General features: G+C 42.6%; 1 protein-coding gene across 2 annotated transcripts in view; it reads right to left on the bottom strand.

Moving 5' to 3' along the window:
- Positions 1–22,597, bottom strand: part of GPCPD1 (glycerophosphocholine phosphodiesterase 1) — a 1,217,556-nt gene that overhangs the window by 853,657 nt on the left and 341,302 nt on the right. The window lies entirely within an intron of this gene.

Raw genomic sequence — 22,597 nt, forward strand, 5'->3', positions numbered from 1 at the left:
TAAATCTTTCTTTTTTTACTCACTTCTAGCTGTTTTCTGATTGGGCTTGCAACGCTAAACTCACCCTTGTGCCCGGCCACCTAAAGCCCAAAAGCAGTGTGTGTAGCGCACCCGCGCGCGCACACGGAAGCACTCGAAGCACGCGGTTTGCTGTTCGCGGTTCGTGCTTCATGTTGCGGGTGTTCGGGTGCGGTTAACCACCAATCTATCTTGTGTGCGCAGGGGGAACTGACCCGTCGATTATGTGCTTTGGATGAGAGGGCAACATAAGATAAAGCAAGTACCAGAAATACGCTTCTTTAACAGGTATTTAAATTTTTGGTGCAATCCAAATACACCTCATAACCGCTGAAGTTGGGTGTTGTATATATCAATACCTTAGTCCTTTGGCGGTAGTATTGAGTGATCTTAACTAATTACAACATGGGTAAAGTAAAATTAGCCGCCCTACGTAAAGACCATAGGGCGGACTTCTTTACTGCAGTAAGTACCCGCAGGGCTAGCCTGGCTCATGCGGCGGCACTTCCTTTGCCCACACCGTGTGCAGATGAAGAAGAATTGTTACAATGAGGATCGCATTTTATTTATTTGGCATTTGTATAGCGCGCTATGCCCCTAGGCATCAAGGCACTTGTTACACAAAATACAGATGGTGACAATTGTACAGTACATAGAATAAAGAATGCGAGCAATAACACAGTACATACAATAACAAGTTGGATCAAATTTTAGTTACTTTACTTGGATTAGATATATTCCTGCTAATTGGTCACACAGATTATTGGTTTTAGGAGAAAAGCCAGGTTTTGGGGTATTTGCGGAACACCTGGAATGAAGGGTTAGCGCTTGATAATGGTAATGCATTCCACTGTTTCACTGCTACTCGTGGGAAGCTAGAGCCACAAGCTCTTTGTGACCTGAATTTTGGTATTGAAAGGAGATGGGCATGAGTACTGCATCAGTGTAGTGGATTGTGGTTTTGAGAATATTTTTTTTTTTTTATTTGTTCATGGTTTGTCATAAACCTTTACAAAATATACACAAAATGGAAAGATTAAAACACAAAAAGAAAAATGAACCATTAAAATTTCACACTATCACAGCATATAGACAATGAAACAGATATCCAAAAACAGAGAATGTCTAACTTAAATCACATACTGTTTTTAAAAAGGAAATTACACGAATAAACAACGTCAATGAATATCCATTTCTAATTCTATACCATATATAATTAGGATCATTGCTAAAACTATTTTCAAATAAGTCCGCAAAATATTCAGTTCTTTGTTTGACCAAATCAGGACATTTCAGCATAATATGTTCTAGAGTCTCGTCTGTTTCACACACCTTACAGAAACAACACCATTTCTTTCTCTCCAACGGATTCATTATATTTAAAATACAATTGGTATGCATGATATTAAGTCTAAATCTCATATAGAAGTTTCTAAAACTCCTAGGTGGGTATTTTGTCAAGTAGAATTCCATAGCCGGAAAAAGTTTCCAAAAAGAATGGACTTGATTGTACAATTTGGAAGCTAACACTTTACTCTTTAGTCAGAGACCAATCCATGCCCCTAATAATCTTTTGCATTTGATGGGTTTGTTCTTAACAGTACATTTAGCAATACCAATTTCTTCTAGCATCAGCTCAATTTCATTGTTTAGAGCAACCATAAAGGGGCAAGACACATCAGCCCCTGCTTCTGCATAAAAGTTGGTGACTCCCAATAATTGGCATTTTCTCCATAACATAAGCCTTTTAGTTGCGACTAACGAGTGGAGAGATTGTAAACCCAATTCGTATCTCAATACTTCGATGGGGATACAATTTGGTAAAAAGAACAAAAGCCCCCTCCAAACAATACCTTCCAATGTTTTCAAAAAATCATCAATATCAACTGAAAAGATTTCTAGGCCATAAGTGATCCGCTGGACCACTTTACTTAGATAAAATTCTCTCATTGGTTTCATCGTAAAACCTCCATATTTTCTTTCCAGCATTCGCATCTGTTTTAAAGCCACTTCTGCTTTTGATTTAAGTTGGTTTTTAAACAGCGTGACCGATTCAGTGCCCATAAAGCAATAACCTAGATATTTGAATGCTTTTTGGGGCTTAATTTGTTTGCCTTCACAGAACCATGAGAGAGAGTTCTGCTTCTTATTGGCCCGTCCCATTTGAATTATAATCGTTTTGGAGGGATTAATTTTTAGGTATAGATTACTTATAAACAATTCAAAAGTCTTAATTAGGCGCTGTAAACCCACTTTGGTATTGTCCAAGAGGAGAAAAGCATCAGCATAAGCCAACCACAAAATTCTTCTTCCATTTCAGTTTGGGTGAAACCACAGACCCATGTTCATAAAGACAAATTGAGCTCCACTGACATAGGTTAAAAATCGTTGGTGCCAGCATGCATCATTGTCTTAAGCCATTGTTGATTAAAATTTGGGAGGAGAGATCCCCAACCGTGTTCATTCTTACAACTAGCCTAGTGTCTTTGTAAAGTTCAACAATAATGTTCAATAGATGCATTGGCATTTTTAGAGATTTTAGATTATGCCATAGCATTGGCCTGTCAACAAGGTCAATTGCCTTGCTAAGGTCCATAGATGCCACAAAAGTTTGACTCTCCCCCTTAGCCCACGCTTTGCTTTGGATACATCGCAAGACTAACCCACCACAATCCGTACCGCAGTTTTTCTTGAAACCCACTTGGTTCATGCTAAGCATATGATTATCATCCATCCACCTCTGAACATCAATCAATACCAAGGATGCGAATATTTTAGAGTCTGAGTCCGCGATAGCTATGGGTCTGTAGTTACTGGGCTCCAATCGGGAACCCTTTTTGAACACTGGGATGACCACAGACACCCTCCAAGATTGCGGAATGATTGTAAGTGTACACACGTCTTTGAAAAGTATACATAAGATTCTTGTCCATAAGAGAGGGTCAGCTTTTAGCACCTTATTACTGAGATGGTTTAACCCAGGGGCTCCTGTATTTTTTGATTTTATTATAAGATTCTTTATTATACCTACCTCACATCTCAATGTCCAAGGTGAAGGACTCACTCTATGAGGTGAGTAACATTGGTCATTGGTCTTATACAACCTAGAAAAATGGCCTGCCCAGATGGCTTCAGGGATTGGATTTATCATTATTTTGACTTGAGTCGGGTCCACATTATTCATTAGTTGCCAAAAGTTACGCAAGTTCACCCTTCTCATTGCTCCTAACATCCGTTCACCATCCCATTGAGCAATGATACATATATGGCTCCTCAGCCAGTTTTTGTATGATTGCTTTACTCGTTTGATAGAAACCCAATGATCCGAACCGGCTATATTCAGTTTACGCAGTCTGCAGAGCTCCCTATTAAGTTCTCTTTTTCTTCCGTGAACATCTATGTCCATTGCATGTTTGTGTTGATTTGTCCGAACAGATCTGCGAGGCTTATGTTAAAAAAAATCCTTAATTTTGGATCTAATGGTGCCGTCGAATTCTTTTACCGAGAACATATGCAAACATTGTTCCAAATTTTTGTTTTCATATTCAGCGATGAGCGTAGAGGTAAATTTGTGTGTGGAATTAAAGGACCATTTAATCCTATTATTTGCGGTGTTAAGCAAAAGATCCTCCTTATAGCATTGTTTAGCGCTTTCACAGATTAAACGTTCAAACTCCATCACAAGCATACAGTGGTCACTTGTCGAGACTTGCTTCACTTCAAAACTGAAAAACTCAATTTGGCAGTTAGAAAAATATGATCAATAGTGGACTTACAGTCTCTTGCATTCCATGTAGATTGGTCATTAGAAATACGCTTTAATCCCCACAATTCGGTGTATTTAAGCCATAGGAATCCTCTGAGTTTCTGGCTACCAATTGCACAGGTTGTCATCTTGAGGTGCAGGGATTCTCCCATCAAACTGTCCACATCACAGTCAGCGTTTAAATCGCCTGCTATTATTATTTGACCACAAGTGTTGTTGGTAGACCATTGATCTATTTGTTTACCTAAATCAATTAAGTTGATTTCCAGCTGTTGATCGGATAAGACATTCGCGTTCCAATACACGTTAATTATCAGTAGTGAGAAGAGATTCAAACCATCTCCCACCGAATAATCAGTTAAGAGAAATGATTGACCTTGTTTCTAAGTGTTTATTTTTTGCAGACCTGGGGCCTCCTTTGAGGCCGTGAGTATACCCCCTTAGGTCTGCCTCTCGCACCTTTTGTGGCACATAAGTCCTCCACTACGAAATCTTCCCAGCCCACATGAGAGGTCAGCCAGGTTTCTTGTAACAAAATTAGACCAAAGCCATGTAAATCTAACATGAGGGATTCGTTGTTAAAAAGATTGAAATTGCCACGAGAATTCCAGCATAGCAATTTCAAAGCATGATTAGTAACTATGCAGGTTTACCCAATTCCTTTAGATTGGAGATTGCGTCTCGCAAAGAAAGAGCCAACCATCTCCAATCCTGTTTATCTGATACATCATCAGTTTTTTGATTGGTGTGATAGAAACTTCGTTCCTCACTTTCTTGCCTTGTTACCCCACCTCTATCAGGGATTTGTGTTGGAATAGACTGGTCCTTAAATGGGAAGATGTCAAAACCCATACGATGAAGAGCTTCTGCCTCCTTCAGTATCATTGACCGAACCAAGGGGGATGGAATCACCAATCTGACAAAATCCCATCTACCCTTATCGATAAAATCGACCATATGAATATCTGCAGAGGTGATAAGTTTGAGTTCAGATATCTCCGCAAATAACTAGAGAATGTAGGGTCTATTTAGCGATTGCAATCTATCATCTTTAAATAAGGAGCATAAAATCAGACTCGGCATATGTGGAAGTGCCACAGGTCTGAGCTCCTGCAGATATTTAATATCGTTAGATGTTTTATCATTATGCCACCTACCATTCCCCCTTACATATGAGCGATAGTCCTGTTCATTTCTCTCTTCTTCTGATAAGCCCTCATCTTTTTTTTGACAGTTCAACAGAGTATCTTTATTTCTAAGCCTCTTATTTTCTTCTACAATGTTATTCACATTTTTTAGGAGTTCACCAATTTGATCATGTTCATTGGCCTTCCGATTTATGCTAGTATCTGTGATCACTGTCTGTATGGTATCATATTGTGTACACCCTGCATTCTGCATCTCAGTAGGAAGTGCAGTTTCCTTCTCATTTGTACGCAAACTCTTATTTGTGTGTTCCATTACACTATCTTGATCTTTCAATCTTTTATTTTCATTCATCAAATCCTGGACATTTCTGAGTATTTCCTCCACATTTGTCTCAATATCTATGGGAGCAAGATGAGGGTTAAGTGCTGCATCTGCACCTTGCAGGACTGATCTCTCATCCTGTTTACTACAAGAGTCTACCATTGTTGTATTTGTAAAAGGTAGTGCATTGATATTCGTAGTGTCTTTATGGTATAATTCCGTGTTTACTGATTGTACAATTGGTCTTATTTGTCGCTTCACTACCTCCCAGAGGCCAAGAGTGTATGATTGTTTTTAACCTGTTCTATACCACTCATGTTTTTACCAGATCTAATAGGCTCCTTTGTACTTAGGCAGTCAGCTTCCTTATTCGACGTACTTATTGGACCTTAAAAGATTTTAAAAATGTCTTTCAAACCATTTTCCAGTCTACTCGTGTTATCCGTAAGGGAAGCTCTTTTTTTCTTCTTCATAACCTCATACATTCCCTCCACTCCTTCATATTCACTCTGAGTTGCCTGATCAGCGGATGTTTTCACAGTTGCAGCTGCATTCATCTGTGTGGTTCCACAATTCGATATCACACAGACAACTGCATCCGAAGCATCCTCATCAATCATGTGTTTCATATCAAGGTCTCTCATACATTTTCTAGATGATTTGTTTCTTTGTTCTGTTTTTTTTACTTCATTATTTTTTTTCGCTTGTTTTTTTTCTGCTCTAGAAGGCATAGTATCCCTAATAGGACCTTCAGTTAAGTCGTTGCCCTTAGGAATAATTTTGGGCGTGACAGTGTCCTTTTTCGCAGAGTTGGCCACAATTTCTGAAAATTTAGGGGCCACCATGTTATTTCTAGATGTTTTATTTTTAAGCGGAGAGGGCACATCAGGCTGACCATTCCCAATGTCCACCCCATTTGTGTGGCGTATAGATTTCAGATCAGCATTCCATGTTACCATTGTTTCCTTCACTATGGGGACTAACATGTCAGCTAATCCAATAGGCAAAGTCTCTATACATTTAACAATAGGTATGAGTAAACTCGGTAGAACTTTGGGAAAATTGTAAATAGCTGTTACCATAGAAGTCAACAAGTCATTATGTTTTCTAAGTTCAACCAGAATAGCTCGGTTGAAAATACCTACCATCGTCATGTCATCAGCTGGTGGAAAATCATTTATGCCCTCCGAGAGTATATTGTATATGGGATCAGACATATTGTCGTCAGTAATAAAGATAGCCGGAGTGTTAGAGTCAAGAGCGTCATTTCCAGCAACCTTATCCCCCTGATGTGGATCATTGAGTACCCCTTCTATGTCATAGTCACCAAACATTGGTTGGGAAGAGTCCATGACTACCTCCTGATTCCTAATTTCAACTGAACAATCCTGCGCACATTGATATACTCTCGGAGGGCATAAATTATTTTCCACCAGCTGATGACATGACGACGATGGTAGGTATTTTCAACCGAGCTATTCTGGTTGAACTTAGAAAACATAATGACTTGTTGACTTCTATGGTAACAGCCGTTGACAATTTTCACAAAGTTCTACCGAGTTTACTCATACCTATTAAATGTATAGAGACTTTGCCTATTGGATTAGCTGACATGTTAGTCCCCATAGTGAAGGAAACAATGGTAACATGGAATGCTGATCTGAAATCTATACGCCACACAAATGGGGTGGAAATTGGGAATGGTCAGCCTGATGTGCCCTCTCCGCTTAAAAATAAAACATCTAGAAATAACATGGTGGCCCCTAAATTTTCGGAAATTGTGGCCAACTCTGCGAAAAAGGACACTGTCACGCCCAAAATTATTCCTAAGGGCAACGACTTAACTGAAGGTCCTATTAGGGATACTATGCCTTCTAGAGCAGAAAAAAACAAGCGAAAAAAATAATGAAGTGAAAAAAACAGAACAAAGAAACAAATCATCTAGAAAATGTATGAGAGACCTTGATATGAAACACATGATTGATGAGGATGCTTCGGATGCAGTTGTCTGTGTGATATCGAATTGTGGAACCACACAGATGAATGCAGGTGCAACTGAAAACATCCGCTGATCAGGCAACTCAGAGTGAATATGAAGAAGGAGTGGAGGGAATGTATGAGGTTATGAAGAAGAAAAAAAAAGAGCTTCCCTTACGGATAACACGAGTAGACTGGAAAATGGTTTGAAAGACATTTTTAAAATCTTTTAAGGTCCAATAAGTACGTTGAATAAGGAAGCTGACTGCCCAAGTACAAAGGAGCCTATTAGATCTGGTAAAAACATGAGTGGTATAGAACAGGTTAAAAACAATCATACACTCTTGGCCTCTGGGAGGTAGTGAAGCGACGAATAAGACCAATTGTACAATCAGTAAACACGGGATTATACCATAAAGACACTACGAATATCAATGCACTACCTTTTACAAATACAACAACGGTAGACTCTTGTAGTAAACAGGATGAGAGATCAGTCCTGCAAGGTGCAGATGCAGCACTTAACCCTCACCTTGCGCCCATAGATATTGAGACAAATGTGGAGGAAATACTCAGAAATGTCCAGGATTTGATGAATGAAAATAAAAGATTGAAAGAACAAGATAGAGTAATGGAACACACGAATAAGAGTTTGCGTACAAATGAGAAGGAAACTGCACTTCCTACTGAGATGCAGAATGCAGGGTGTACACAATATGATACCATACAGACAGTGATCACAGATACTAGCATAAATCGGAAGGCCAATGAACATGATCAAATTGGTGAACTCCTAAAAAATGTGAATAACATTGTAGAAGAAAATAAGAGGCTTAGAAATAAAGATACTCTGTTGAACTGTCAAAAAAAAGATGAGGGCTTATCAGAAGAAGAGAGGAATGAACAGGACTATCGCTCATATGTAAGGGGGAATGGTAGGTGGCATAATGATAAAACATCTAACGATATTAAATATCTGCAGGAGCTCAGACCTGTGGCACTTACACATATGCCGAGTCTGATTTTATGCTCCTTATTTAAAGATGATAGATTGCAATCGCTAAATAGACCCTACATTCTCTAGTTATTTGCGGAGATATCTGAACTCAAACTTATCACCTCTGCAGATATTCATATGGTCGATTTTATCGATAAGGGTAGATGGGATTTTGTCAGATTGGTGATTCCATCCCCCTTGGTTCGGTCAATGATACTGAAGGAGGCAGAAGCTCTTCATCGTATGGGTTTTGACATCTTCCCATTTAAGGACCAGTCTATTCCAACACAAATCCCTGATAGAGGTGGGATAACAAGGCAAGAAAGTGAGGAACGAAGTTTCTATCACACCAATCAAAAAACTGATGATGTATCAGATAAACAGGATTGGAGATGGTTGGCTCTTTCTTTGCGAGACGCAATCTCCAATCTAAAGGAATTGGGTAAACCTGCATAGTTACTAATCATGCTTTGAAATTGCTATGCTGGAATTCTCGTGGCAATTTCAATCTTTTTAACAACGAATCCCTCATGTTAGATTTACATGGCTTTGGTCTAATTTTGTTACAAGAAACCTGGCTGACCTCTCATGTGGGCTGGGAAGATTTCGTAGTGGAGGACTTATGTGCCACAAAAGGTGAGAGAGGCAGACCTAAGGGGGTATACTCACGGCCTCAAAGGAGGCCCCAGGTCTGCAAAAAATAAACACTTAGAAACAAGGTCAATCATTTCTCTTAACTGAATTTTCGGTGGGAGATGGTTTGAATCTCTTCTCACTACTGATAATTAACGTGTATTGGAACGCGAATGTCTTATCCGATCAACAGCTGGAAATCAACTTAATTGATTTAGGTAAACAAATAGATCAATGGTCTACCAACAACACTTGTGATCAAATAATAATAGCAGGCGATTTAAACGCTGACTGTGATGTGGACAGTTTGATGGGAGAATCCCTGCACCTCAAGATGACAACCTGTGCAATTGGTAGCCAGAAACTCAGAGGATTCCTATGGCATAAATACACCGAATTGTGGGGATTAAAGCGTATTTCTAATGACCAATGTACATGGAATGCAAGAGACTGTAAGTCCACTATTGATCATATTTTTCTAACTGCCAAATTGAGTTTTTCATTGTTAAGTTTTGAAGTGAAGCAAGTCTCGACAAGTGACCACTGTATGCTTGTGATGGAGTTTGAATGTTTAATCTGTGAAAGCGCTAAACAATGCTATAAGGAGGATCTTTTGCTTAACACCGCAAATAATAGGATTAAATGGTCCTTTAGTTCCACACACAAATTTACCTCTACGCTCATCGCTGAATATGAAAACAAAAATTTGGAACAACGTTTGCATATGTTCTCGGTAAAAGAATTCGACGGCACCATTAGATCCAAAATTAAGGATTTTTTTTTAACATAAGCCTCGCAGATCTGTTCGGACAAATCAACACAAACATGCAATGGACATAGATGTTCACGAAAGAAAAAGAGAACTTAATAGGGAGCTCCGCAGACTGCGTAAACTGAATATAGCTGGTTCGGATCATTGGGTTTCTATCAAACGAGTAAAGCAATCATACAAAAACTGGCTGAGGAGCCATAGATGTATCATTGCTCAACGGGATGGTGAACGGATGTTAGGAGCAATGAGAGGGGTGAACTTGCATAACTTTTGGCAACTAATGAATAATGTGGACCCGACTCAAGTCAAAATAATGATAAATCCAATCCCTGAAGCCATCTGGGCAGGCCATTTTTCTAAGTTGTATAAGACCAATGACCAATGTTACTCACCTCATAGAGTGAGTCCTTCACCTTGGACATTGAGATGTGAGGTAGGTATAATAAAGAATCTTTTAATACAATCTAAAAATACAGGAGCCCCTGGGTTAAACAATCTCAGTAATAAGGTGCTAAAAGCTGACCCTCTCTTATGGACAAGAATCTTATGTATACTTTTCAAAGACGTGTGTACACTTAAAATCATTCCGCAATCTTGGAGGGTGTCTGTGGTCATCCCAGTGTTCAAAAAGGGTTCCCGATTGGAGCCCAGTAACTACAGACCCATAGCTATCGCGGACTCAGACTCTAAAATATTCGCATCCTTGGTATTGATTGATGTTCAGAGGTGGATGGATGATAATCATATGCTTAGCATGAACCAAGTGGGTTTCAAGAAAAACTGCGGTACGGATTGTGGTGGGTTATCTTGCGATGTATCCAAAGCAAAGCGTGGGCTAAGGGGAAGAGTCACACTTTTGTGGCATCTATGGACCTTAGCAAGGCAATTGACCTTGTTGACAGGCCAATGCTATGGCATAATCTAAAAACTCTAAAAATGCCAATGCATCTATTGAACATTATTGTTGAACTTTACAAAGACACTAGGCTAGTTGTAAGAATGAACACGGTTGGGGATCTCTCCTCCCAAATTTTAATCAACAATGGCTTAAGACAATGATGCATGCTGGCACCAACGATTTTTAACCTATATGTCAGTGGAGCTCAATTTGTCTTTATGAACATGGGTCTGTGGTTTCACCCAAACTGAAATGGAAGAGGAATTTCGTGGTTGGCTTATGCTGATGATTTTCTCCTCTTGGACAATACCAAAGTGGGTTTACAGCGCCTAATTAAGACTTTTGAATTGTTTATAAGTAATCTATACCTAAAAATTAATCCCTCCAAAACGATTATAATTCAAATGGGACGGGCCAATAAGAAGCAGAACTCTCTCTCATGGTTCTGTGAAGGCAAACAAATTAAGCCCCAAAAAGCATTCAAATATCTAGGTTATTGCTTTATGGGCACTGAATCGGTCACGCTGTTTAAAAACCAACTTAATTCAAAAGCAGAAGTGGCTTTAAAACAGATGCGAATGCTGGAAAGAGAATATGGAGGTTTTACGATAAAACCAATGAGAGAATTTTATCTAAGTAAAGTGGTCCAGCGGATCACTTATGGCCTAGAAATCTTTTCAGTTGATATTGATGATTTTTTGAAAACATTGGAAGGTATTGTTTGGAGGGGGCTTTTGTTCTTTTTACCAAATTGTATCCCCATCGAAGTATTGAGATACGAATTGGGTTTACAATCCCTCCACTCGTTAGTCGCAACTAAAAGGCTTATGTTATGGAGAAAATGCCAATTATTGGGAGTCACCAACTTTTATGCGGAAGCAGGGGCTGATGTGTCTTGCCCCTTTATGGTTGCTCTAAACAATGAAATTGAGCTGATGCTAGAAGAAATTGGTATTGCTAAATGTACTGTTAAGAACAAACCCATCAAATGCAAAAGATTATTAGGGGCATGGATTGGTCTCTGACTAAAGAGTAAAGTGTTAGCTTCCAAATTGTACAATCAAGTCCATTCTTTTTGGAAACTTTTTCCGGCTATGGAATTCTACTTGACAAAATACCCACCTAGGAGTTTTAGAAACTCCTATATGAGACTTAGACTTAATATCATGCGCGGAGTGGACGTAGAGTGACAGTCCTGCACTGCTAGAGAGGACTGCACGCCTTTCCTACCTGCTCTCACCTGTTCCTGAGTCTTTTTACCATTTTTGTGCTGGTGGGTGGACCCACAGTACAAAAGATCATTTGAGCCGCGGAGCGGCCGTGGAGTGGACGTAGAGTGACAGTCCTGCACTGCTAGAGAGGATTGCACGCCTTTCCTACCTGCTCTCACCTGTTCCTGAGTCTTTTTACCATTTTTGTGCTGGTGGGTGGACCCACAGTACAAAAGATCATTTGAGCCGCGGAGCGGCCGCGGAGTGGACGTAGAGTGACAGTCCTGCACTGCTAGAGAGGACTGCACGCCTTTCCTACCTGCTCTCACCTGTTCCTGAGTCTTTTTACCATTTTTGTGCTGGTGGGTGGACCCACAGTACAAAAGATCATTTGAGCCGCGGAGCGGCCGCGGAGTGGACGTAGAGTGACAGTCCTGCAGTCCTGGCAGGCCGGGCAGCCAGAGCCAGGGCCGCCATGGATTCCCCTCCCCTCCTGGAAGACGACGATGGACGATGTCTTCGCAGCGCCGGTCTAAAAACGCTGGCAACAGTCTCTACACCGACAAAAAAAATAATAACTTTGCAAGAGACAACCAACATAACGATGGACCAGCCATCACGCACAAGACCAAAAGGGAGACCTAAGGTTACCAAATTGCCGAATACACTATCACCAAAAACCACCTGCATCGACCACACAAATATGGAGCAGTTGGTTGCTGCGGTGGGGCAGAGAGGAGCCCGGTGTCGACGCGCCTGCCCCAGGCTGGCTTCCCACTCGCCTGCCGGAGTCGTCTCCCGGAGGGGATTCGGCTCCGGCTAAGGTTGGTGAGGAGGCGAGGGGGCGGACGCATTCACTGACGAGACGTGGAGACGACCAAGTCGGAAAAGCTCCAGTGGGAGGTTCTCCCCCGCCAGGCGTTCCTGGCTTCGACCGCAGCCTCCCGCCTCTGGCAGCTACCGAATTAACCCCCGGGGAGGAGGAACGGGGAGTGGAGGAGGTGGCGGTCGAGCAGGTCCGAACGCTCCCTCCAGAGACAGCCCGGATCCCCGAGCCTCGAGAAAGAGGGGGGGGGGCGCGACCCACGTGGAGACTGTGAGGGGGGTCGAGCCCGCCCAGCAAGTGTCGGCCTCTCTCATCGACATCCAACAACTAGACTTCGCCCAGAAGGCGGACGAAGCTCTGCCCTTGGCAACTACTAGCGAAGTTCAGGCTCTGATCCATGCTGAGCCGAGTACAGGACCATTGCCATCTCCGGGGGACGTAAGCCAAGAAACAGATGAAACCTGGCCATCAAATAACAGAAAACGCCAAAGACCTGCACAGCCCCACAAAGCCGGGAACGTTTCCAACAGAAATAGCATAAAAAAAACGAAAAAGGGGCAACAAACCAAAGGAAAAGGCCTAGCCCAGAAAAAAATTACAAACACAAACGATAATGCCATTAACTTGAGAAACTTTTTCAACCTTCGGCCATCCCTCATCAACGCTGGAAGGGCCGAACTTACTGACCTGGAAATCCTAGAAGCCCTGAACGACTGCTTGCCGGCTTCTAAACAAAGACGGATTGAGTATCCTATACCGCAGGTCCCAACTAACACGGGAAAGGCGGCTCGCGGTATTACTGAAGTGATTAAGGAGCTGACGCCCCGTATCGAAAACATCCTAAGCCCCCAAAAACTGACGCCCCAGAGGACAGTGCCACTTCATGGGGAGCAAGAGCTGCCTGAGGACCCAGAGAGCCCTCGTATAATCCATGAGATCGCAAATGGATCCTCGATCTCGAAGGAAAACGATCAGTCTCTACCTGCATTGTTGGAAACCCAAGAAAAGAGTGACGGCCAAACAAAGGGCCAAGAGACATTGCTGACGAAAGAAGACACCCACGAAACCACAACTATAGACACTGCCAAAGAGCCCTTGGAAAATACGCAAACCAAGACGACGCAAAAGGTCAGTCTTCAGTTAAATGGCACCGCATCATGCAAACAAAAAACTAACGGCTCAATTCTTAACAACGCTCAAGTACTTGGTGATCTCGCAATGGTGCACGAACCTTGCAGGAAACCGACAGAAGTCATCCAGCTACAACGCCCGTCTCAAACGGGTTCTCTGTCAGACTGGCATACTCCTTCAAGGAAAGAGCGGCCACCGCCGCCCGTGGAACAACCTCTAAGCACTCCTATGTCATATAATCTGGACGTACCGGCAATAATGTCAACAGTGTCAATAGCTCTCTGCCCATTCATGAAGCTATACGAGGGTATAAGCGACACATTGAAAGATCACACGTCCATCCAAGCATCATTGCTGACAAAATTGAATTTCTTGGAAGCCTATATCATAGCGCAGGAAAACAACAAAGCAAGCAAAGCACAAACGAGGACTCTGGGCGCAGCGGGGACTGGGCCAGTCCAGGCCCCAAACAGTTCGCTTTGCAAAGAAGTTGGCTCCCAAACTGCTCTCACGATAGACCTAACGGGGAGCACAACTGCGCCCGCATCAATAGCAAAAGTCAACGCCAAAGGGGGACAAATGTCTGTGAGGAGTGAAATCTGTTCAGTATTAGAGCCAGTATTCGTTTTACAAAAAAAAACGAACAAAGGGTCGTCTAAAGAAAACGGAAAGCCAAAGAATAGACTAGGGGAAAAAACACCGTCAACGGCCCCAGCGTCACTAGCAAATAAAATCGAAATTTTGAGAGCAAACAAGTCACCAAAGACAATAGAAGAATTTATGCAAGAGGACTTGATAAATTTGAGTACCTACTGCGATGACGAAGCCCTGCAGGAAAAAAGGAGCGAAACAACAAGCACAGACTCAGCGACAGTTGAGCCTCGAAACGTCGAAAACCAAAGCAAACTCAATAACAAAGAAGAAAACGTCCATAAACCCTACAAAAATAGAAGACCTGAGAGTGTAAGAACAGAGTTATCAAATTCAACTCCTCGACACTCAGAAAACCTAGGTAAATACAACAAAGAAGGAAAAAAAGTCCATAGGACGGAGCACGAAGACGAAAACTCCAGAAACGGAAACCGAAAAGAAGCCACAAAGGACAACAAAGCTGGAAATGCAGCAAGCTCTTTGAGGAAGCAATACAAGAGGCGGGACAGATCGTCCCGCGGTCAGAAAACACCAAAAAGACACAAAACACCGGCAAAGGCAAGGCCAGCACATGACGAGCCTCTTAAATTCCATCATGTCTCAAAAACAGAAAAGTACAATAAAGCTCAAGTCCAAAGAGAGATGACAAGATGGATAATGAAATTAGAACAGATTGAGGGAAATGACGACGAAATCACCTTAAATCGAGGGGGTGTACTCGCTTTGTTTAGCTACATTCCGTCATTAGCCCAAATAAGATCCGAAGACTTATTAATAGTGGACCCGAGTCATAGACGGAAAAAGGCAGTGGCTCATCTGTATATTGCCTCAAGGACCACTAAACGTCAACTGGAAAGAGATTCTACCAACCTGCTCAAAATGGGATACGATCTAACGGAATCAACGAGAGAAATCACCTCAAAGGCCGGTGCAGTCTTGCCCCGGCAAAAGCCAGCTCGGAGCCAGAACCGAGACAAAGAGGACATAAACCACCTACAAAATCAAAGGGGGAAAGACGAGGTCCTTGGTAAGGAAGCAAAAAAACGGAGCAGTACTGAAAACACTTGCCCTCGGAAACCTTTAATCCATCCATTGGAAGACTACTACGACAGGTCACCAGTAAGGAACAGAAAGTACTGTGAAAGTGACCACTCGTCCTCAAACAGACTCGTTACTAAAGCCCACCCGGACAAATTGAGGCCCAACCCCCGTGGACTAGACGCTAAACCAGCAAAGAAGATGGCTTCTCCCAGCAAACTTCCGGCAAGAAAATTGTGGGACTGGTTCCCGAAAATGCTGCAAAAACAACACAAAAGCTAGCAATCGCTTATCCCGGAGCATGTCGACCAACAGCAACGCGGCGGAAAACCAGCTCCAGACGGCCTAAAACTCTGCTCCTGGAATACAAGAGGCCACGGACACCTTACGGCACCTAGTGACGTAAAATTATCAGAATTCGACGTCCTCTGTTTCCAGGAGACCTGGCTAATGGAGCCGCCTTCCCTTGATGGGTACAACATCTTTTTGGCCCCAGCAAAAAAGGGCTCGAAAGGGCGTCCGACATCAGAAATCCTGACTGCGATTCGACATAACTGTGGCCTGTCTGAAGCAAAAGTTTTGAGAAGTAATCAATCTTTACTTATGATCAGCACAAAACTGAGTGAGCACAAAACAAACAAAGGTAAAAACGCAAAATCGACATTAGTCATAATGAACATTTACTGGAACCCAGCGACTGTTGAGGCCAGCAACTTTCTGAAAATGATTGAACAAGCCATCGACTCGGCCACATCCACGCACGCGGCATTACACCTACTGCTGTGCGGGGACATCAACGCCTCCTGTGACAAAAATAACAGTAAAGAACACCCGGCCCAAAAAACTTCATCCTCAGTCTCAAGAGGAAGGGCATGGTCAAAACTGATGACATCTAGGGACCTACATAACATGAGTGAGGTCCTAGCTAAAGAAACCTTCCTCCCAACTTGGGAAAATGGCCGATGTAACGGAACAATTGATTACATCTACGTCTCCGACAGCCTGGCGAGGCTAACTACGGAATTTGGGGTTACTAGGACCAGTAAAAGCGATCACAACATACTACACGTTACCTGGCAGACAAACCAGATCCAAAACCCAAAGACTTTACCTCAACTGGAAACAAATGTCAGAGGAACAAAAATAAAATTGTCAGCGAACGCAATAACCAGCCTTAAACGGAAGTACTGTGCTCAAAACATTACTACTCAAGCAAACGAGACAGATTACCTACCACTCTTAGAGATCTATAAAAAGAAGAGGGGCCCGAGAAACAACGAAGAACCCAGGAAGCACGTGTACGACAAACTCTTGGTTGAAAAGAAGAGAGTCCTTAGAAAAGTGAAGAGAGAAGCCCTTGCTAGAGGCCTCACAAAAACAGACAAGACAGTCACAGAGGCCACCAGGGTGTACAGATCATGGCTCAAACAGTATCGGGCGAAATTGTTTCAGCAAGACGCCGAGGAAATCCTAACAGCTATACGAGGGAACAAAAGCCGAGAATTCTGGTCGCTAATAAATTCAGCCACACCACAAGAAAAATCAACTATAATCAACAACGTAGGTGAACCCGAATGGGCGAATTTCTTCAAAACCCTCTTTGCATTACCAGAAACAACTAGGACTCCCAAGCAGAACTCCAAATCTGCACAATGGATAACCTTGGACAACGCCGAAGACATAAGTTGTCAGATCAAGACACTTAAGAACTCCAGAGCGCCCGGCCCTGATGGGATCACCAACATGGATCTAAAGGCACATCCAGAAGAATGGACGGCCTTCTTGCGTGAAATCTTCCGGAGATGCGCCATAACAAAATCAATCCCTCCATCATGGAAATCAGCGACGGTGGTGCCCATCTTCAAAAAAGGCAATAAAAGCGATCCGGCAAACTACCGCCCAATCGCCTTGCTGGATTGCATAGGCAAGGTGTTCGGGTCCCTCTTGCTAAAGGAATTTAAGGCGTGGGCTAAAACGGCTCCTTGTGAAGACCATTTACAATCAGGATTCAAGAAAAACCTTGGCACATCTGCAAATATCTTGATAATGAACATCATGAAACATAAAGTCCTCGAGGGAGGCCCTAGGATTTTCACTGTCTTCGTGGACCTCACTCAGGCCTTTGATCGTATAGACCGAGGCCTGTTATGGGACAAGCTAGAGGCATGGAATTGCCCGCCATCCATCTTAGAACCCATCAAAGCGCTGTATTCGGAGACAAACATGAGGGTGCGCCTGGATCAACAGGGTCTCCTATCCGCCTCGATTCCAACAAAAAGGGGCGTAAAACAAGGCTGCCCTTTGGCTCCGGCACTGTTCTTGGCATTCCTGGGAGACATCAAGATATCGGAAGAAATGGGGCGCTGCTTCGCCCCAAAAATCGGGAAGGAGCATGTGGGAAGGCTTCTGTACGCAGATGACGTCATACTCCTCGACCACACACAAATTGGACTGCAACGTCAGCTGAGTAACCTCCAGCAATACATGGAAAGAAATAACTTGGAGATAAACGACAAAAAGACCAAACTAATGTCTCTGTCCAAAAATACTAAAACTATTGGAAAGACGAACCTAGTTTTGAATAAAAACCTGATCGAAAATGTGACAGAATTTAAGTATCTGGGAGTCATCTTGGACAACTCCAAAAAAGAGACTGGTATGCAAAATCTCCTAAAAGAAAAAACCAGAAAACTCATAGCACAAGCGAAAGCCATCGACAGGAAATTTGGTCGATTTTCCTTGATCCCGGTGATCAACTTCTATAAAATGAAGGTGGTCCCAACCTTAGCTTACGGAGCAGATGCGTTGCCTAACATTCCCACATCCATCTGGGCTATCCTGGAGGCAACGTTCTGGCGGTCAATCTTGGGGCTTCCAAAATGCGTGCCTATAGCGTGCATAAGACAAGAACTCAGTCTTCTTTCCCTCGAGGGATCAGTAAATTGAAAATCCATAATGCTTTTCTGGAAATGTCAAACAGCTGTTAGTCCTTCTGTCTACTACCTGATTCTCCAAGAAATAAATGAACAAAAATGTCGGATGCTAAACGAATGGTCAGATCGAATCAAAAAAATCCTGCAAGAAGTTGCACTCGACATGGAGACCCTCAACACCAATCCAGTAAAAGTATTGACCAGAGTGAAGGAATTTGACTGGATCAAAACAATTGAAAAAGCGGCTTCAAACAAGCTAACGAGTCACCTGCCGGTGAATATTCGTAAATTAAACGAGCTACAACCACTTGTAAAACAGTTCCCGTCTAAGCAAGCAAGGTCTCTGTTACTAAGAGCTAGACTGAACTTGCTATACACAAACGAGATCTTATTCATACGGGGCCTCGCGACTACAAACTCCTGTAGATTTTGTGGCCAAACAAAAGAAACAGAAACCATCCGTCACTTGTTGCTTTCTTGTCCCGAAACCGCGAAGTTAAGAGCCCTGTATCTGAGACACATCTTCTCGGACTTCGCGCTGCAGGATGAAGCACTCTGTTGGTCAAGACTAATAGCGGGCGACAAGACCTCATGGTTGATAGCATCCTACAACATTTTACGCAACTTACAGGAAATCCTGCAGGCTCCTCCAAACGTAGTGGTGTCCTGTTCTCCACAAACGTCTTCTCCATATTAAAATAAAAGTGTCTCCGCTGATAGTCTCAGAGAGACTCAGGACATGAAGCTAGCAACGAAGAATTATTCCTTCCTTTGTAAAAATCTTAAAGATTAAAAACAAAAAAAAAAAAAAAAAAAAAAAAAAAATATCATGCATACCATTTGTATTTTAAATATAAGGAATCCGTTGGAGAGAAAGAAATGGTGTTGTTTCTGTAAGGTGTGTGAAACAGACGAGACTCTAGAACATATTATGCTGAAATGTCCTGATTTGGTCAAACAATGAACTGAATATTTTGCAGACTTATTTGACAATAGTTTTAGCAATGATCCTAATTATATATGGTATAGAATTAGAAATGGATATTCATTGACGTTGTTTATTCGTGTAATTTCCTTTTTAAAAACAGTATGTGATTTAAGTTAGACATTCTCTGTTTTTGGATATCTGTTTCATTGTCTACATGCTGTGATTGTGTGAAATTTTAATGGTTCATTTTTCTTTTTGTGTTTTAATCTTTCTATTTTGTGTATATTTTGTAAAGGTTTATGACAAACCATGAACAAATAAAAAAAAAATATTCTCAAAACTACAATCCACTACACTGATGCAGTACTCGTGCCCATCTCTTTTCAATACCAAAATTCAGGTCACAAAGAGCCTGTGGCTCTAGCTTCCCACGAGTAGCAGTGAAACAGTGGAATGCATTACCATTATCATTAAGCGCTAACCCTTCATTCCAGGTGTTCCGCAAATACCCCAAAACCTGGCTTTTCTCCTAAAACCAATAATCTGCGTGACCAATTAGCAGGAATATATCTAATCCAAGTAAAGTAACTAAAATTTGATCCAACTTGTTATTGTATGTACTGTGTTATTGCTCGCATTCTTTATTCTATGTACTGTACAATTGTCACCATCTGTATTCTGTGTAACAAGTGCCTTGATGCCTAGGGGCATAGCACGCTAAACAAATGCCAAATAAATAAAATGCAATCCTTTATCAAGTTATTATTTAAGATACCCCTTGCATGTATATTAAGCAGTCAAGAGCTGTGTGTGAATGCTCTTCACTAGAGGTAAAAGGAGGATGGATCTCACAATATGTCATGCTTGCACACGCACTGGACCCATTGTCTACTCAGCTTGCTGCCAGGGTTGGGAGGAGATCTTTTGCATAGCTCCTTAGTTGGTGACCGGCATCTTCAATTTCACTTACAACCAGAGAGATATCTAGGTAGGGTGTTCGAGTTGCATCACCAAACAGGAGAATGCCCCCCAGCTCCCCTCCCGCCAATGGGCTTTTCACTTGTAATTTCTTATTGAAATTAGAGACCAGGTCTAGTGCAGATTTCTGGACCCTAATGTTCTGGAAGGAGTGCAGTTCTAGAACGTCAACATGAAGGAGAGCAAGTCCTTTCCATGGCAGACGCAAAGGACAAGATTTTGAAATGAATCAATTTCTTGACTGGCAGAGAGTGGAGAATACGTGATGCTGGCGTGACAAGCTCAAATCTCTTCATTTTGAAAAATTAGGTTTGGTACTGTTTTTGGGACCCTTAGTTTTATCATCAGGTAGTTCGGAATATCGAAAGCCAGCTTAGTAGCATAGTCTAGTCTAGATGGAGCTACTGAAATCACAGCCATGGTTCTGTGGATGAATGTTAAGGTAAGATGCAGAATAGGGCGAGGAGTTGGTTAAAGCCGCTTCTGCAGATGGCCTTGACATGTAGTTCAAGAGTGAGGGTGTGGTCCATTGTAGTTCCAAGATTCCTTACCTTCTGGGACACTACCCACCATGAGCCCATCTCGTCAGGCCAAGAGACTGGTAAAGTTGGAAGTTGTTGGATTGCAGAGCATCAGTTCTGTTTTAGTTTGTCTGTGGTCATTCATGTATCCACATGTGCAAGGCATGTTTGAGTATCTAGAGCCTGTGTTGAGGGATTGTTCTCAAGTTTGCAGATTATGTGCCACCCATTTAGTTGAAGCAGGTGATGCCAGATGCCTTGAGGTCTAATAGGGTTGTCATGTAGATGTTGAAGAGAAGAGGCGAGTGTAGATCTTTGGGGTACGCTGAAGGTTAGCAGAGGCTGAAATTGTGGGGGCACATGATAGTTTTGGTTCAATGCGTGAGGAGCGAATCCAGAGCGCTGTTTATTTCCTAGATCTTCCAGTCTTTTCAGGTGGGCCGTGTGGCTGATGGTGTTGCAAGCAGCTGCGATGTAAAGCAGGATAAGGTGAACAGGGATGGGGAAGTTCTCCACCTCCTATAAGATACATGACATGGAAGGAGGCCAGGAGATACTGAGACCGCCCAGCCCATACTGTTTTGGACCCATTCCCAGTGCTCCAATGGTCAATAAGTATGTCGAGAGGAACCCACTTAGCCAGTCCTACAGACCAGGTGCAGTACAAATCTTCCCCAGAGTGCATGAAGAGCCTCAGGCTGCAACTAAAGAGACCTCAATTTTGTTGCCGACGTCAATAGAGACACACCACGACACAGCAGCGTTAGACATGAAGCACACGTGCCATCCGCACATCGGGACACAAACACACACTCGACTACATGTAGAACACGACCCTAAAGTTCTATAGTTAGAGGACAGATACATATACATATGGTCATTGCTTTATTATTTCGCCACTAGCTAAATGCAGCAATGCAGACACCGCAAGATGCAAGAGATTCTGAGTAAAGCATGAAGATGATTACACGCACATAACCTTATAGAACGGCAGGAGCACCTATGAGACCTGACAGTGCCAAGTGTGTAACATATGGAGAATATAACATAGCACAAACATTCTAGGAACCACATTATGGTTTGGGAAAAGTACAGCAGGCCACAAGCCTCTCAGCAAGAGCAGAGTTGAATGCAGTCTGGGCAAGAGCAAACGTGTGAGACAGGACCCACTAAAAAGGCCAACAGATAATGATGAAATTCCATTACCTGAACGACAGTAACACCAGCTGCAGTAAATGCGAATAATTCTTCATAATTCAGAGCTGTACAGCTCCAAATCATGGTTTCCGAACATGTGACCCTGCCGACTCAGACAATGGACAGAAACCAGCGCTGGGAAAGGAAGCCGATCTCACGCCACTAGACAGAAGCTTGCAACAAAGATGTTAAAATGAGAGACAAGTGTTGCATGAGATGAACAAGCAATCTCATAGTCTAAGGTGGTGCACACAAGTTAAAATGCAAACACAGTCATTCTTATTACCTTGAGAAGGTAAACCAAGGGCTTAGAACCTTTGCGGATCGCAGGAATGGGGAGGTCAGCTCTAGTCAATCACAGTTCAGGCTCCTAGCTGTGGGTAGCAACGGACAAGAATCAATGGTAAGACCCTCACACTGCAACTTTGTTAGAGATTTTGGGATGGACCAGGCCAGTGTAACGCTCACCTGACTCCCACGGGGGCGCTGGCCTGGTTCGCGCTGCTGTGACCTCGTCTAAGGTGATGCGCAGGGTTCGGAAGACGGACTGGACCGGGCCCCAGATCTGGCTTGTCTGACTCGCAGAAGTATCCTTCTGTAGGTGAGAATAGGGGGTTAACTGTCTGCGGGGTAATGCAATTGGCCTCCCACT

The sequence above is a fragment of the Ambystoma mexicanum genome, chromosome 4q (assembly GCF_040938575.1).
Source record: "Ambystoma mexicanum isolate Mex_15411 chromosome 4q, UKY_AmexF1_1, whole genome shotgun sequence".
Taxonomy (NCBI): Eukaryota; Metazoa; Chordata; class Amphibia; order Caudata; family Ambystomatidae; genus Ambystoma; species Ambystoma mexicanum.